At 46.8% G+C, this 18,942-nt stretch overlaps 1 protein-coding gene and 1 long non-coding RNA gene across 4 annotated transcripts in view; one reads left to right on the top strand and one right to left on the bottom strand.

Annotated features, from left to right (window-relative positions):
* The window catches only part of LOC135394281 (transcription factor SOX-5-like), a 511,283-nt gene that overhangs the window by 285,408 nt on the left and 206,933 nt on the right, over nt 1–18,942 (bottom strand). The window lies entirely within an intron of this gene.
* On the top strand, nt 8,924–17,925 carry LOC135395464 (uncharacterized). The gene is made up of 2 exons (XR_010423102.1): nt 8,924–9,232; nt 17,698–17,925. It is a non-coding gene; the product is annotated as an uncharacterized LOC135395464 (long non-coding RNA).

Below are 18,942 nucleotides of genomic sequence, written 5' to 3' on the forward strand. Positions count from 1 at the left end.
TCATGATCATGGTCAATATGTAATGCAGCTTGTACAGCTCTCTAATGTAACTCTCTCCTACGTGGACCCAAGCTGCGTTCGCAGTATTTCATAAAATAAATGACTGATGCCACAGTGGTCGTCCGATTAATTTTGCCCACCTGACGGTTCTCTAACGTGCGCAGAAATCTCAGCGCATGGCACATCGTATTTAACGTCCCTCACGGACGACGGCGTGTCCAAGAAACTTGTTCCCTGTCACCAAGTTGCTTGCGTCCTCGGCCGAATTCGAACCTGCAGCCTTGAGATCAGTAGCGCACACGCTACCACATTGTCCACCGAAGTCAGTGGGGCATTTTGATGCGACGAAGATTGGCGCCACTAACTTTCGTTACTATGATAATCAAGCTGACTTCCCTTCCATCGCTGTTTTGCAAAGCAAGCATGGGTGTTGTGGACCACGAATCCGCACCCAATGTAGGAAACCGAAATGAATAGTTACGTTTCAGTTCCCGAACCTTCAAGGCACTGTGCCATGAAAACCTCCCGATGTTTGTGCAGGACAACCCACTGTCGAGTGTTAACTCAAAAGCCGGGAGCCTTTAGAGGAGCAAAAATGCCATTCCACAAAAATTTCGTTTTGGGCTGCGGCATGTCGTGCAACGAAGAATAGGATCTATAGCGAAGGATTGACGGCTGCAGCTAGTGATTTATCCAGACCCCCCAACGCTCCCCCCAAAATTTTTGGCGGCACCCCAAATTTTTTCTTTACGACATAGCTGTAACGATGACCCCCCCCCCCCCCCATTTTTGCGACCCTTTCCCATGTTTCCGATTCTGGATAAACTACTGGCTACAGCTGATCAGCACACCCTCTAGAAACCCTCCACTCCTTCAAATATAGTGTAAGTGAGTGAGGGAAGACGTCATTTCGTGACGTTCGCAGTCTCTGTTGCTCCGCAGACGAGCTTGATGCCACGGAGTTCAAGTGACGTCATGCAACGTGATCGGGCCGTGCCGACGGCTGCTTTCTCCGAGCGTGTTTTATACGTTTCGCAGTGACAATGCACCGCACAGTGAAAATATTGTGCGCAACAACTTTATTTCATGATGATGATCGGGGAGGCCTCCTGAGCCCCTGGCTACCCTACCCCCACTGCCGATGATGGTGTAATGAAATAATGAGTTCCCTCACACTGTGGGCCGAAGTACTACGATGTCCAAAAAGGCCAGGAGAGCTTTGAGGGAAGAGCGTTGGTGGGCTGGATGGACAGCACAACAGCTCGACCACAAAGGAAGAAAGACTGCTTATCTGGGGCTTTCCTGAATGACACGTATTCGCAGCCCTCTAGCTGCGATTATTAACCACGACACCGGCGATATATGGGCGGGGAACGGGTATCGTTCAGGAAAGCCAGAGGGAAGCACACTTTCTTCCTTTGCGCTTGAGCTGTTGTCCATACACGTCTTGTCAACAAGGGATACCATGATAACACCCGACCACCCCTAAAGTGACAATCGAGCGGTCCATTGTTGTTTCCAATGCTTTCCGATACTCGGGCGCTTATTGGAGCAAGGCCACAGAAGCAGGAGACTGATTAACAGTTGCGAGCACAATACTGATTGGACATAACTTAGCCTGTGTTTTCACTCCTTGTGGTCTCATGGTTCATTTTTGGATGCCTTGTTCCCGTCCGGTGTTAGTTTATGATGCCAAAAATGTGTAATGAAGCGACCCTGTTCGTGATGCGGAGTGACCCCGTTCTAGTAAAAACACCTGTGAGATTCAGCCCCACAAGCACGTGATGAAAGCGAAACAGAAACAATGAAATCTCCCGTGTTGGCGACGCGTGTCCGAAGCGACAACAGCTTTTGTAATTCTTTCCTCATGTATTATGCATGACAGACCCACATGCGTGGCGCAGAACAAGTGAACAAGCAAAACAGGTTCGGTCGCCCGCAAGGACGGTCTGAGGAGCCCCGCGGGCAGACCCTGTAGCTGGTGGGACGCACCCTCCTCGGTGAATTGTCCCCTGGCGCAGCGGCTCCGCGGCAGTCAGGGTTTGGCATGTCGTCTAGAGGTGGTTCCTTATCAGAGATTAATTAATCGTCTTATATCCACTCAGCTATCTGCGCGGAATGCATAATGCTGTCTGTCGATAGGGTCAATTCGAAATACACTGCGGTGCATAAATATACGTATAGGGACACGCCTGAAAAATGACTGTATGGCGTCTCAGTCCCACTTTCATGATGTCAGAAGTGCACTGGATCGTTCACTGTTAAAACAGAACTTAACCACATAGCACGCTCATAGCCAACCATCATTCCGAATGATATCATTCTGTGTATTGATTTGTTGAAAATGGGAGGAGACGCCTATCTGGGACACATTATCTTGTCCCAGATAGGCGCCTCCCCGCTGTTTTGGACAAATTTTAACAAACCATTTCGAACAATGTTTACGATACAATGCATTTTACAATATTTTTGTATTTTGACCTAGTGCAAAGTTATAGGGGGTACTATATTGGAGTTTTATGTAAATGGCGAATTTCCCCATTCATTATCATTAACTTATTTGTTGTTGTTTATGTAAATGTTTTTGTAACACATAAGCAAAAATAATATTACATCACTTAATACTTCTTAGGGCACGCATTAGCGGCAGTAACGTCAAGGAGACGCCTTTGAACATTCGGGATTGGTTTGTGTGGTGTTGTGTCAACATCGATGGACGCCCACGCATCCCTATTGCTTCGTTGAGATATTGGCAGGCACCATATACTGGCGTCCGTTTGCGCAAAGGTTTCCGAATTGATTTAGGCCAGGGCTATGGGTTGGCCAAGGAAGGACCGTGACTTCGTTAGCTTCCACAGTCATGGTCGGGTGGACTTGCTCGCGTGTATTGTAGCAGTGTCTAGGAAGACCAGGCCGCGACGACATCGACGACGAAGGAACGGAACAAGGTGACCTTGGAGGGATTGTCTGATAGGTTACTGAGTCCATTTTGCTGCCGAAGAAAGCGACTTTAAGCAAAGCGTCCCAAAACATCATTTTGGAATGGGATTTGCGCAAGGACCCGCTTGTCCTTGAGCAACTCCCACCAGGAGTGACGAGGGCCTTCAGAACCGTACAAGTTAAACTTCTCTCCCTCCTTGAAGATCGCCTAAAACGTGAAACTTTAGAAGAAAAAAAAAAAAGAAAAGAAACATTGTTGTCTTCGTTCAGTCGGTGCTGATGTGTCGGCTGCAAACTCCACTCCTGCGCGGTTGTCGAATCGGTGACCTTCGGAGCTTCATTTTAATGACCTTCTGGACGATGTCTTTCTCACGGTGAATGACCCTTAGGCTCGTCCACCGGGAGACAGCGAGGCTCATTTCTGCTCATAGCTGGTTGCATGGCGGATATGATGCTGTTGGACACGCGTCGTCCTAACCTCGACTCATCACGCATGGACCACGGACCCTTTCCTCCCTGCCCAATTTTACAATCATTATTGAAAAAAAAAAAAATGGCTGATGCAGTTGAGTCAACGGTGCAGTTGCTCAGCGAGGCGCCGAAGACTCAGTCAGGCTGCATGAAAGGCATAGCGTCCACGGCCACTTTTGCGTGCGAACACCGACGACCGACGTTTAAGACCAGGAGCTAAATTGAGCAGGCACTTCCCAGGACTGCTGTCATACTTCCCATATTTTAACTGTAGCTTTTATGATAGTGGCGCAATCCACATAGGTGTCCTAATGATTTTGCACCGGTTCAAATTTTGAATATCTGCGAAACATTTCTACGAAAAAAGTTGCCATATCATTTCCTTTCATTAAGTTGCCCATAAACAGCGTGTGGCCTACACATAAGTGTCAAAAGTTGTACTGCCATTTCTTGCGTTTCTCGTTCATGCTGAATCAGATATTACAGCTCTGAGAACGTGAAACCGCGAGTGGGACCATGCGGGTAGACTTGGTAGATTGTGCACACATTCGCCTGAGAGCAAACGGCGCGCACGTACACAAGAAAATAAGGGGGAAAAAAACGCGAAAGTCAGTGCTATAGTACTCCTGACAGAAAGAAAACATTCTTCGCAGAGCATAACTTTCGTGCACACAATGCGAGCGCCCCGGTTGAGGCGCACTAAAGTGCAAAAGGTCCTCCTCGCGGAATGAAATATACAGTTACCGTGACACAAACACAAAAGGAACGGGGTTCACCCATTCCGTTCTTTGTGATCTATGAGCGAAGGAAACCGCATCGCACGCTTTCTCTGCTCCCCAAGAAGAGCCATAACGCGGAGAGGCCTCCGATTGGTCTCCTCAAACGATCTCCCGCGATGATTGGACCAATCTTTTGAGAAGACCAATCTTTTGACTGTATTAAGTGTACTGGTGTAGCTAGTTTGACTTCGTCGAAACTCACATCCCCATTTTTTCCTTTATTCACATCACATCACATCACATCACCAATGACAGCCCGCTCCAAACTGTCTGCCTTATTGAAAATAAGAGATACCGGCAAAGTGTAAACTGCGGTTCTTTCGCTCATACACTGTAAAAGTGAATGATTTTGCGTGGGACATATTTTCGCGTTTTGGTGGAGGACATTGTTGACGCGGGAACCTAAATTCGCGAAACACGCAATCTCATGCTCTCGGTGACGACAGTGTATCTACTTCGCGGGCACGTAAACTCTCGAATTTTGTGTGCTCACGAAAAACACGAAAAATTGTTCCGCGCGAAAAAAAAAACTTAGAAAAAAAACTTTTATAGTAGATCAGGAACGACGCAACAGGTTAATAACGTTCCTTTTGTGTTGGTGTCGGGGTAACTGCCGTATATTCACACGAGCGACATCCTCACGGAAGATGCTAGTATTCGCAGTTGTCTCGCGACGTAAAGCCCCGGATTATTAGGTGCTAGTACTAGCAAAAAGGCGAGAACACTGCTCACGGTGCCGAAGTTCCATCTCGTGTAACGTTGAGCATTCACACGGTGCCGGAATATCGGGAGTGGTGTAACGAGCACTTAGCAGACGACACCGTCAGCGTCTTTTCCTGTTGTCTGCGACGGAATATCTCGTGGCTATGTCGCAGGGGATATTCCCCACGGTTAGCAGTGTACGTGAAGACATGACGTTGAGCGTTCGCGTGACGGCAGAACGCTACGAGGTTTTTCGCATCTTCCGCTGGAATATTGTGGGGAATGCCGCTCGTCTGAATACACGGTTTCAGATACGGAATGCGATGAGAAGGACGTCATACATTCCCTGCAAAGCAGGTTTTGGAAGAAAATTACGCTTAACAGTTAAAAGTTCCATCCCAAAACACAGCGTCAAGTCGCACGTTCTACGTACGAACGACACGACACGTTCTGCTTTTCATTCAGAAAGAGCCGAGAAAAAAGAGCATCCGACTCGATGTCACAGCTGCGCACAAGATGCACGTGCCATTAGGCGTCCTACGCCAAGTGAAGATTAGTGGAACACCAAATTAAGCGAGCCATGCCGGGTTTCTAAAAAAGATGAAAAAAAAAAAAAAAAGAAGTGCCCTGCAAGCCGCGTGTCGCTTCTCGTGGCATCTCGTCTCGCCCTAAGAAAGCCGTCATAAACACGCTGAAAAAAAAGCCCTCCTCCTACAGCCGCCAAATTCGATTCGGGCGATGATACGTCGCTAGCAATCAGCGATCTGTTTGTGGCCTAGCTTAAAAAGAGCAGCGAAGAAATGAGGTGGTAAATGAGTGCCGATAATCATAATTGGCTCTGTTTCCGTTGGCCAAAAACACGTATGATGCGAGGGGAGATCATTAGGGTGTATTTGCGTGCGTCGACATAAGCGTGTATGGCCCTAATGACTCGCTTTCAGTCGCAGCTTTGTTCTTACTCGGATGCTAGGTCCAAATCTTTCTACACCCAATGTAGCATGCGGTATGCTTGTCACGCAAAAGCAGCGAGTTTGTTGGCGCATTTATGCTCTTTCTGTTGTGCGAATGATGCGCGCATACAGGCCCTCCTGAATAGCTGCAATCTGAGATTTTTTTGTTTTATTTTCTGTGAAATAATGCTACGAGGGGCGTTCAAGTCAAACCGGTATATTCTGTCTCCTGAGTGTACAAATGGCTCCCGCTACTTCTTTTTTATCATTTTAACACGCGAGAGGCCTCAGCGTTCACCACGTATAGTGGTCCAAAGTTTGTGCAAAACAGAAGACACGTGCTAGACAAGATGGCCGACAACGAGGTGAGCGCGCCCATCGAACAGCGAATTGTCATGAAGTTTCTCGTGAATGAAGGCGTAAAGTCATCTGAAACTCACAGAAGACTTCAGGCTCCTTCCAGTATCACCTTCCAGTTCTGAACAACATTTGCGCTACGTCGGAGAATACTGCAAGGCGTTTTAGCAAGGAGTTTGAAGGTCTGCCTTGGGGTACCAAGTGCCACCTCTAACACACTGACCATAGCAGAGGCCAAAGAACCTCCATTCGAGGCACTAAGGGTGCGTGAAACGGTTCGGCATTACCTTCGCCTGTGCACTCAGCATGATCATCATCCCCTGGTGCGGAAGCTGCTTCGCCGAAACTCTTCTTTCTTAAAAGCACTCTCTCCATATAGACGTACATTGCCAACAGCACGGCCGCAACAAGCGGACCCACACCCTCCATGGACGCTACGGACACCTCCTATCTGTACCACCGTGCCTGGGATCAACCAGGGAAAGTCAAGCCTCCCGCCTTTCGCCATGAGACAGTACTGCCTCGAATTGATGGAAAGGCACAAAGGCCGTGTAGCCATCTTCACCGACGGGTCCACGACTCTATCCGGGTCTGCCTCCGCATTTGTAATACCAGAGCACAAGAGGGAAGGCATAGCACGACTGTCTCACAGGACCTCATCGACGGCAGCGGAGCTGGTAGCCGTACAGCTAGCCATGAGTTACCTTGCCACGCTCGAGCTGCCTGCGCAATGGATAGTGTACTGCGACTCTAAAGCCGGCCTTCAAGCTATCTCATCGTTCTTGGAAAAAGGCCGTACGGCTTCAACAGTACGAGACCTCCTGTTAGGGTATCGCAAGTGCACAGACATCGGTCACGACGTCATTCTTCAGTGGATACCTGGCCATATTGGCATAAGTGGTAACGAGAAGGCGGACGAAATGGCGAACATCGCACACCTGTCATCGACAGAATATCTTGTCACGTTTTCAAAGCAGGACATCAAATCTTTCTTAAAATCTATGACTGATGACATCCGCAGGACAAAATGGCACCAAACCGACAGTGGTCCGTCACTGCTGCGCACGCTGGACCCGGAGCTGAATTTTACGATACCTTCAAAAACGCCCAGACACATAGAAACTCTCCTGCATCGTCTACGCCTGAATGTGCCCTATGGTCGCCAGTTTCTTCATAAAGTGGGCAAGGTGGACTCGCCCAACTGTCTACTGTGCGGGACAGTGGAAAACACTGAACATATCATCATGCATTGTCCAAAACATGCTGCACAAAGAGGCATCTTGAGGCTGACCCTTGGCCATCTCGACAGCAGGGACTTCAGCATAGAGAAAGTCTTAGGCGTATGGGACGCTAACCACAGGGACGCGGCCTTCAATGCTCTTGTCAATTTCATTGTGAAATGTGGACTAGAAACTCTATACTAGACGGAGCGTGGACATTACGGCGGATGTGAACGGCGCGCTCTGTCCTGCGTTGTCGCGGTCGAGACGCTCACCCCGGTGAGCTTTTGCGGTGCGCTCGCACATTCTGTGGTGCAATCGTACCGTTTCCTTTCTTTTTTCTTTTCTGCTTTGGGGTGTACCGTCTTTCTTTTTTTGGGGGTAGCAGAATTCGCTTGCGCGAATTCAACCTCCCCTTGTTATTTTACCAACCACCACCACCACCACCACTTCAGGCTCAGTATGGCCACGATACACTTAGCCGCAGCAAAGCGTTTGAGTGGTGCAAACGGTTCCGAGACGGCCGTACATCAGTGCAGGACGATCCCGGCCGGGGCGGCTCAGAGTTCCTGAGAACATCCAACTTTTGGAGCGCCTGATCCTCAAGTACCGACGGATAACATGCCTCGAACTGGCTCGAAAGACGGACCTTTCTGTGGGAACGTTGAGCACTATCATTCATGAATACATCCAGTTTCGGAAAGCTGGGCCTCATCACCAAAGGAGTCCTCCTCCTACAGGAGAATGGACGCCCGCATACCGCGCATCTCACGACACGCACCTTACAGGAACTTGGCTGGGAGTTGCTGCCACATCCCCCTTACAGTCCAGACCTCACCCCCAGCGATTTCCATCTCTTCGGGCTACTGAAGGCGTTTCCTGGGGACCGCCACTTGAGCTGCGACGACGAGGTCCAGAATGCGGTCCGATCATGGCTGCTACGCGTCGGTAAGGATTTCTACTCTGCTGGCAACCAAGCCCTCGTGAAACGCTGGGACAAGCGCATTAGTGCAGCTGGAGATTACGTTGAAAAATAAAACTAATTTCTCGCCTGTAAGTTCATTTTACTTTTGCGAAAAATGAAAAGTTTCGGTTTGACTTGAACGCCCCTCGTATTAAGGATATGAGGCATCGTACCGGTGATATGGAGAGTTGAAGTAGACTGGATTCGATAAAGATAAAATTGAGACTCTGGTTGCACATGAAGGGGTGTTGAATTTTGGCAAGTCCTGCTGTTTTTGCATTCATAATAAAGCGGAAGTTACGTTATGTGTCCCACCAGAGCGCTTCCCTTGACACGTGGATTCTGCAAACTGCCAAAACACTACCAGAACCGGATTTTTCGGGAAACTTTGCGTCTGCGCTATCTCGTGCCATGACTTGCTGCCGCACCAGGCCGCTATCGTCGTCAACGCCTCTGGAGCCCATATATAAGCGAATTCATCTGTGTGCGATCGACTATTGGCATGGTGGTACCCAAATGGCAACGCACACTAAATGTCTGCTCTTCTTCTTCCAGTGTTGTACTGTCCTGTTGTCTACGGATAATAGTGCCAACCTAAATGTGTCCCACCAGAGCGCTTCCCTTGACACGTGGATTCTGCAAACTGCCAAAACACTACCAGAACCGGATTTTTCGGGAAACTTTGCGTCTGCGCTATCTCGTGCCATGACTTGCTGCCGCACCAGGCCGCTATCGTCGTCAACGCCTCTGGAGCCCATATATAAGCGAATTCATCTGTGTGCGATCGACTATTGGCATGGTGGTACCCAAATGGCAACGCACACTAAATGTCTGCTCTTCTTCTTCCAGGTGAGAAAGAAATGCTATGGTATTGTTTGTAACAAATGTCAAATTATCATAGTGGTACCACCATGCCTAAGTCCATATGCTTATAGTGTATGTGTATGTTTTGACCTCTGCGCCCTGCGTTTGCTCTCCTCTGGGGACGTTGAATCAAACCCGGGACCTAATAACGAGGTATCCTTAAGTGAGGCAGTATGTATATTTTGTATGAAAAACTGTGTTACCGCTGCATCTATTACCTGCCATGATTGTACGAATTGCTACCATATTGGCAAATGCTCTGGCGTCTCAGAAGCCGTAGCTGCTAGGAAATCGTTTGATAAAAACATGTGGCGCTGCTCTACCTGTGTAAACGCGAAGCTAAGGTCTAAACAACCTGTTAACAAAGAGCAAGATGATGGTCTGTCTGCCATACAAAGTCAACTCTCACTGTTAACACAACAGCTTGCCTATTTACCAGACATAAAAAGAAACGTTGACAAGCTGCTCCCCATGGTGGATACTATACATGGCATTGAGGCAGCTATGGAAATGTTATCGGCAAAATATGATGAGCTATTGCAACGTATGGCCAAGCAGGATGTAGATATCAAAGAGTTAAAGGCGCGTGTAAACGCTATTGAAGTAAAAAGTACAAGCACAGATGATATGCAGCGTAAATTAAATAACTTAGAGCAATATGGTCGTGTAAATAATCTTGAACTACATGGTATCGCGGTCACGGATCAGGAGGACCTTTATGAGAGAGTCAACCTTGTAGCCAGTGTCTTGCAGGTCGCGCCACTTAACAGAGAAAACACTGAAGCACTTCACCGGCTACCAAGTAGAGCTTGGAAAACCCCAAAGGTTATCGTCAGATTCCTAAATCGTAATGACAGGGATCTATGGCTTATAAATCGTAACAAGCTAAAAAAGAATGATGCAACCAAGGCAATCTACATTCATGAAAACTTGACAGAAACTAATAGCCGATTACACTGGCTAGCACGCGCCAAAGCTCGTGAAATGTCCTACGCCTTCGTCTGGACAAAGCATGGTATAACTTTTGTTCGTAAGGCGCAAGGATGTAACGCCATCAGGATTGAGACTGTAGGCGACTTGAGCAAGATGGTCTAGCGCAACTTCTTGTGTTTTTTCTTTTTCTTTTTTAATATGACCTTGATGTATCAAGAACCAGTACTGCCACGTGACCTGTATAGTATTGTAAAAAGTTCAGGATTAAACATCTTGCACGCCAATCTACAGTCTGCTGCCAACAAAATGGAAAGGCTTGAAAGTTTCCTTCAACAGTGCAAGCATTGTTTTAGTGTACTCATGTTCACAGAAACTTGGTGCTGTAATGATCTTGACGTGATTAGATTGCCCGGGTACCAAACGTACTTCCTAAACCGGACATCAAAAAGGGGTGGCGGTGTATCAATTCTACTAAGAGATAAGTCGTGTGAAATTTTGAAAGAATACACTGTCTGTACCGCTGATTACGAAGTCCTTACTGTGATGTCAGGATGTGAAGTGTACTCTGTGTTATACCGTCCACCCACGGGAAACACTTCGTCCTTTTTCCTTTTTTTGGAAGGCTTCTTTTCGTACATCACTGATAACAAGTTTACTTTGTTCTTTGGTGGTGATATAAATATTGACATGTCTGGTCGCTCAGCCCCACAGGCCACACTGAAACAACTTCTTGAGGCCAATGGCTTTCTTAATTTTATTGAGGCTCCGACTCGTATCACACCAACTAGCTCCACTTCAATCGATGTTATTATATCAAACTACTCCTCTTCAGATGCGACCAGTGGTGCACTTAGCACTGAGCTCAGTGATCATTTGCCAATCTTTTTTAGCTGTCATTCTCGTGGAAGTAGATCTAATTTGACCTTCAAACAACAAGTTATAAATGAAGCCAATCTGCAGAAGTTTGGGGAAAGAGTACGTGCCACATATTGGAACCATGTTTTGCAGTGCCAAAACGCTGATGCAGCCTATGATATTTTCTTTAACACGATACATGACATCTATAGTGAATGTTTCCCTTTTGTACACAAGGTGAGACCTAGGGCAGCCAGGAAACCATGGATAACGCGAGACATCCTAAAATCTATGCGAAAGCGTGACAGGCTATTTAGGAAATTTCTGAAGCATAAAAATCCTGACTGTTTTAAGGCTTTCAAGGAATTGCGTAATCGTGTCAACATGATGCTAAAAAAAGCCAAACAAAACTACTGCGTGAACAATTTCTTATCCTGTAAAGGGAATGCGTCAGCTATCTGGCGTAACATAAACAAACTTGTTAATTACAGAAAACCCAACCAACAACTTAACCATATAATCGTAGACGGTGTTAGCTATCAAGGAACGGACATGGCAAACGCTTTTAATGAATACTTAGTTCATTCATCTGATCAGGATAGTTGTGCACACGACATTCATTTGGCTTGTGAGAATCTAACTGAGGTCAGGGCTAACTCATTGTTCCTCTCTCCAACTGATGAGGTTGAAGTTTACCATAGTTTAATGCGGCTTAAGAACAGTAAAGTGTTGGATGTCTACGACATGCAAATTGGACCATTTAAAACGATAATGGACGTTATCATACCTTGTCTAGTGCATATCTTCAATTTATGTTTACAAACAGGATCCTTTCCTGAGGGCATGCAGTGCGCCAAGGTCCTCATGGTACATAAAAGTGGTGACGCGACCTGCCGTTCTAACTACCGACCAATATCAATATTACCTGTCTTTTCAAAGGTCTTTGAACATATAATACACAAGAGGCTCGTGGCTTACTTTGAAAAATATAGCTTGCTCACTGAACGCCAATTCGGCTTTCGGAAGAATAGCTCCACTGAACTCGCTCTCTTAACGCAGAAAGAAATCATCCTGAAAAACATTGAGAATAAGCTACTAACCTTAGGCGTACTAATTGACTTTAGCAAGGCCTTTGACTCGATTTCCCACGCTGTACTTCTGCAAAAACTTGCTGGCTACGGTGTTCGTGGTGTCGCACTCTTGTTGTTCGCTTCCTATCTGTCTTGTCGTCATCAGAAGGTTGTTATCAATGGCTATTCCTCTAGCCTTAGCAAAATTAAAAGTGGTGTGCCACAAGGAAGTCTTCTGGGGCCACTCCTTTTTTCGATTTACATAAATGATATTGTCTCTATAACTAAGGAGGCTGACTTTATCATTTATGCTGATGATACCAGTCTTCTTTTTTCCGGCTCCCACCCTGACACACTAATTGCAGTCGCTAACCATGTACTTCAAAAAATCAAGTCATGGGCCGATGTAAATCGCTTGAGAATTAATGCCAATAAGACCAAGGCCATCTTCTTTTCTGCTAAAAATAAACCTGTGACATCCACAATTAATCTATTGCTCAGTAACTCAATCATCAGCATTGTTGATAGTGTTAAAATTCTTGGTGTAACCTTTACCGCGAACCTTTCTTGGTCGTTGCACATAGGTAATGTACACACCAATGCATCTCATGCCTTTTTCTTTTTATTCAAATATCGCAGTTATATGTCAAGGGCAACCGTCATGATGCTTTACTATGCACTCATATATGCACACTTTAATTATTGCTTTTTGGTATGGGGTACCACAACAATTACGAACCTGGATAGGTTATTTAGTCTGCAAAAAAGATTCATACGAATTCTGGACCGCCTCCCTTATTCTCACACAACAACTGGTCGTTTCGAAAGGAACGGTTTGGTTCCCATACACAATCTGTATAAGTACAGACTTTTCTGTTATTATAAATTAGCTGTAAAGAAATCACTGGTTGGTGTCTTGTCAATGTTCGATCTCACAGAGCTTTCACGTCACTACTCTTCCCGCGCTCATCAGCAGTGGAACATTCCCCGTTGTAGGACGAATTACGGGGAACAGCGGGTCAGTCATCGTTTGCCGCAGTTATTAAATGAATGCCCTTTCAATCCTTTAAATGTGTCCCGTACATGCATTCGTGATTTCTGTAGTAATTTGTTTTTGACCAGTAGTTATCAATGATCAATGGCAGGAGTAAAGGTGTCAAAAATATGTTTTTTTTTGTTTTTTTGTTTTTCCCTTGATGTGTACTTTTGTGTGGTGTAGTACTGACTTTATTTCTAGTTCCTGTGTTTAGCAGTGTATCACCATTGCCAATTTTTATGTCGCTGGGAGCTGCGAGTCCCTCAAGTCACTATAGTGGCTTTTTTTCACAGCTTCCGCCACAATTTTTTTTGTGGAAATAAAATCACACATTACATTACATCAAGTATAACTTGGTTAACTTCAGCAGTGCTAGTCCTGTTTCCATTCAGTTACTGCATTGTGGCATGGGTGTGGTGTGGTTCCCCTGAAATCATGTTGGACTTAATGCACTGATACTCAGAGTTTGAGGGATTTTAGACAAATTCTCCAGTACATACACACTGTTAAAACAGAACTTCACCACATAGCACGTGTGGGATTCAGCCCCTCTGGCGTTCCCTTGCAGCAGGCAGTCCTCGATGCTGCGCCTTGGCAGAGACATCTAATACAATCCAATTTAAAAATGACACAGTTTGACAAACAATCCACTGCACACACTGTCATTCTCCAGGAATTCCTGGAGATTCACCATAACTTCGGGAACCACCATGCAATCTACACTGATGGGACTAAAGTAAGCAATGGTGTGGCGGCCGTTGCCCTTGAAGGTGATTCTATTATGACGGCACGCCTGAACACGAACGCCACAGTTTTCACCGCAGAGCTTTACGCGATTCTCCTGGCTCTGCGCCACATTCAACAAAACGACCTTCAAAATTCAGTGATCTATTCCGATTCGCTAAGCTCTGTGCGTGCGCTGCTTTCATGCTATGACAGCAAGAATCACCTCGTCAAGCGAGTACGAGCGCTTGCGGCCCAACTTTGTTCCCGAGGCTTTTCAATCTGTCTCTGCTGGGTCCGCAGCCACACTGGGATCCCGGGGAATGAACGAGCCGACCGTGAGGCTCGGCGAGCGTTGGCACAAGAGGAGTCAGCTCTAGGACTACCCTACCAAGACATCCTGCCAGTGTTAAAGAGAGCTGTCTGCACACAGTGGCAGCAGGAGTGGGACATGGAAGAAAATAACAAGCTACACCTCACACAGCCACACGTTTCTCCCCCGCATCGGACTGAACACATCAACAGATCATCTGAAGTTCTTTACGCGAGATTGAGGATTGGACACACATGGCTCACGCATCACCACCTACTCAGAGGTCAGGATCCGCCAGCTTGTGCGCACTGCGGTGACAGCTTGACTGTCTTGCACGTACTGGCATCCTGCCCTCACTTCGAACACCAACGCCAACAGTATTTCACCGCATTTTACAGATACCATGTCCCACTCCACCCAGCCCTTCTACTGGGTGACACCCCTCTTGTGCCGTTTGATAACGTAATCAAATTTCTGACCACGTGTGGGTTTCTTAGTCAGATTTAGATGATAAGCATTGCTCCGCTTTTATCCATTATCACCGAACTCCTCATGTAAATATCTCATTGTCACACTTGTAGATAGCTTTTAACTGCCATGCTCGCTTGCTATCGTCATCCCCCTCTCTCTTATCCTGGTCAATCAATCATCGCTCATACCTGTAGATAGGTTTTAACTACCACACTCTCTCTCACATCATCTTTCCCATAATCGTCTCCGACACACTCAGCATAGTTTTGGCGCTCTATGGCCTTTGTTGCCTTTGTGCCATTAAACACATAATCAATCAATCAATCAACGCTCATAGCCAACCATCATTCCGAATGATATCATTCTGTGTGCATCCCCTTGACCGTGACCCACCGGGGGTAACGGCTAGAGCAGTGCAGACAACACGTGGTATAGGTCGAGGCGCGGTAGAGCCGTGTAACGTTGCCTGATGAGCTCCAGCGCCTGCTCCCGTGGCTCAGTGGTTAGTGTGCTGGCCATGTCACGTCGAGAATGGGAGGTACTCGTGTTCGAATCCCGGTGCCGGCTGTGCTGTCTGTTTTTTTTAGACGTTTTCAGACATATGTCGGCACAGTTCCCTTACAAGTCGGCCCAGGACGCACATTCCCCCAGGGCGTTAGTCGTGACGTTGCCCACCTCTGTGAGGCCGACAACGGCGAGCCCTTTCACCAGCACACCACACCACCGTTGCCTCATGAGGCACCGTTCAAACTGGAAGGCGAATTCCAAGGTTTTTAGATTCTGGGGGATCCTTGAACAATTTTAACCTTTCCAACATCCTCGAACACGACCAGTTAGACCTTTACTAGACACGGGTATGCCCATCCAAGGTTTCGAGCACGGTAACAGGTAAGCTTCATAGTGGCAACATGCTTGAACAACACATCCGACTTTTCTACAAGCTCCATGATGCAGACCCTGTGTAGACATGCATGTCTATACAGGGTCTGCATCTTGGAGCAGTAGCTCGCGTATGAGAGGTATGGGGATATCCATCGTTTGCATTGAGGCGCAACGCTCTCCTGACCTCACTCCCATAGAGCATGCGTGGGGTGCTCTAGGACGACACGGGCCACAACGTCTACCAACAACAACATTTCGGTGACAATGAGTGGGGTGTTTCGCTATGGGCCCGTGTCATAACTCTTTGGAACGCCGTCGCGGTCTCGGATTATTTATGAAGTTACTGGCGACCACCGGTTTGCTCCAGACGGTTTAGTCCCACGCCGCGGTTTCTGCGTTGCGATTTTGCATGTTCTGTGCTTATGACATTCTGCTTTTCATTGGCTTTTAGTGCTCCTTTTTTCTGGTTTGATCGTCATTTTGTCTTCCACTGCATATCCACCTGCGGACACTTGAAATGTTCCGTGAACCATTGTTCCCTACACCACAGTTCACCCCGTGAACTAGTTCACTAAGTACCACTTCATTCTCATATCACTCATTTAATATCTCATATGTGATGGGATAGGGATCCGAAGTGCACATTAGTGGTGAAACAGTTCACATCATCATCGTCCTGTATTTGTTGTGGTTCATATGGCGATGGGGCGAGAGGTCGCTCCATTGCTAGACGTTATACGAACAAAGATACCATGATGAACCTCAGGGTAAGACTTGTAGGTAACATATTTCTTAAGTATGAAGAGAAAATCGAACTTGATCAAAGTCCCACATTTTCCAGAAAGGTAAGCACCGCTTTAAGGCGGAGTCTTCGTGGGCTTGCCTGCCTAGTAGACTTGCTTCGAAACATTGTATCGGTGATACGCAGGCTTCATCTCGTGTGGCCTTCCACCCCGCATTTTAAGCACAGGATTGGCCGCATGAACACGATAATATGCTCCGACTGTGCTGTGTTCGCAAATATCGAGCATGAGATCATGGACTCTTATCGCAATGCAAGGAAGGTTCCACCGACACCAGTTCAATAACATTACTGAGGCACGTTCACGTCGGCTGACACAAATGCTTGGTCCCTGGACCCATATCATGCAGCACCCTCAAGCATTGTTCTCCTTCCTAGATTTCTAGGGTCATGATCTACTTGAAACGCTGTAGCTGGACTCAACTCACTTTTACGGCTTGGTGCACTGATATTATAGTATCTGGTCATGAGGAGTTCATGCCTCAACAATGCGGTGGTCTCGATGTGTTATGAACGTTACGCTCCTTACGTACCATTGGGAATGACGTGAACTCTTAAAAATGAACTTCACCGTATAGCACGCTCCTAGCCAACCATCATCCCGAATGGCATCGTTCTCGCCCCCGATTTGTTGAAAACGGGAGGCGTACGTCTTTTTTGTACCACTTTGTACATGGACATGTGTTGTGTCATACCGAGGACTTGCATAAGTGTAGTCTCATTATTCAACTATCGCCTCATGATTTCATATATCATACTGACCAGTGTGCTCTGGGACATTCGTGTATACACTTTGTAGCGGTGCAGGAGTGTTGCTATGAGCCTGAAGAAACTCCGAGACTGGAGGGAAAGGCGACACTTCGGCGAATCTGGTATTCGGGTTAATTGTAGGCATTAGGTGTTGGGTGCTTGTTTAGTGCTCGATGGAGTGTAGATGGAGGTGGCAGCCGGAAGTCTTCTTCACTGCCAGGAATTGCAACGCGAGAAGGAATCCACTGGATAACGATCTCTTTACCACGCCTTAATTGTCCATGAGGACTTTGCAGACAAAGCGGACCATATAGTACATAGATGAGCTGTCCAAGACCTTGATCTGATGTATTGCGCTTGACCAGTAAGTCATTATAGCCCTTCGGTTAACCCCGCATCGACTCGGTGACTGTCTTTGACAGCCCTTGGTGCGTGAATACTAACTAAGGATATTTTCACTAAGGAATAGCAAGCCGTTTCTAGCTGCCTTTGCCTGCCAAATAAATAGCTGCTCTTGCATGGTCTGTGTATTTTAGTGTTGCTGTTTTGCGTAGTATTGAGCAATGATAATGCTGTAGAAGAGAGGATAATTTAAAATGAAGTTTTACTTTCCAGCAGCTGCCTGTTTTGTGAACGAAGTTGGAGCTCGTTCCTGATTGATTCAGGCCGTCAACCGACCCATCGGTTGGTTCTGAAACTTGTTGCAGTAGTGGATGTGCTGTAGCGGTCCTCGATATTCCATCTAAGGACAAGGCGAAGCCGCCGTGTCATACTCGCGGCTAAGGCAGGTCTGATGAATTTGACAGAAATGTTCGATACAAATAAAAGAGGGTCAGAGAAATCCATGTCGACGAATTGGTCTACCAGTCTTTGCAGCGACCTTACTGCACATCGGACTTCCCGTCTATGTTCATATTTCTGCGTCATTTTATTACCAAGTCTTTAAGTTGAACGAACGTCACTTGTGTTGCGAAACAATTGGGACATTTGGTTCATTTAAAACAACACATTCCTCTCCTGGAATGACAGGGGTGACAATGAATTTTATGTTTATAATGGCAGACCTCGCGACAAACAATGTCTCCATTGAGGAAGGAAGGTTTCCTCTGTTCTTCAGCAAGCTGCTCAGTGAACGCGTTCTATAGGCACACGCGTCGGTTTGTTGTTTCGCGTATCTGTCTCCGAAACCCCGAGCCGTCACAGTTTCCAAGGACAGCGTGTTTATTGAAACAACAGCAGATGCTATTTTGGTGCGCGCTCTGATGGCTTCGTCGCTGCATTCTGCGAAGAAAAACAAACCTCACCGCCGTTGCATTTGCCGTGACCGTTACAGACGAACCCAAACGCTTTTATTCCATTGTGCAACCACTCCAGGCACTTTGACTAGAAGCTTTCTTTTACTTCCCAGCCTCGCGCTGGGCCCATTTTACTTTCCGATCTGGACTGGCAGAAGCGGATGCTTCGTCACGAATTAGGTGACACGTTAAGCTGCCCCACACGAAATGTACAACAGTTAAAAGGTTGTTAAAGTACGCCGCAAAGCAGCAGACAGACAATTTACGTTGACGGCGCAGATTAGGAGCCTGTTGCTTGTAAACAGAGCACAACAAGTTATACATGTGACTGAGAACATTTGATATATTTAATTTGCTAGCGAAACTGTTGTACAACACCTCGTGCGACATCTGGTGAGAAATAATACCCAATTGCGCGCTCAAATCTGGACCATGACACACCGGGAGTGGCCACTAAACAGCGAAAAGCAACTTTCGAGCGCTACACTGCTCGCTCGCTAATGCCGCTTGCGCTTGTTTGCTCAAGCAGTGCACAGGCAGAGGACATGCTGGCTTAGTTTGAACC

Source organism: Ornithodoros turicata, chromosome 5 (assembly GCF_037126465.1).
Source record: "Ornithodoros turicata isolate Travis chromosome 5, ASM3712646v1, whole genome shotgun sequence".
NCBI lineage: Eukaryota > Metazoa > Arthropoda > Arachnida > Ixodida > Argasidae > Ornithodoros > Ornithodoros turicata.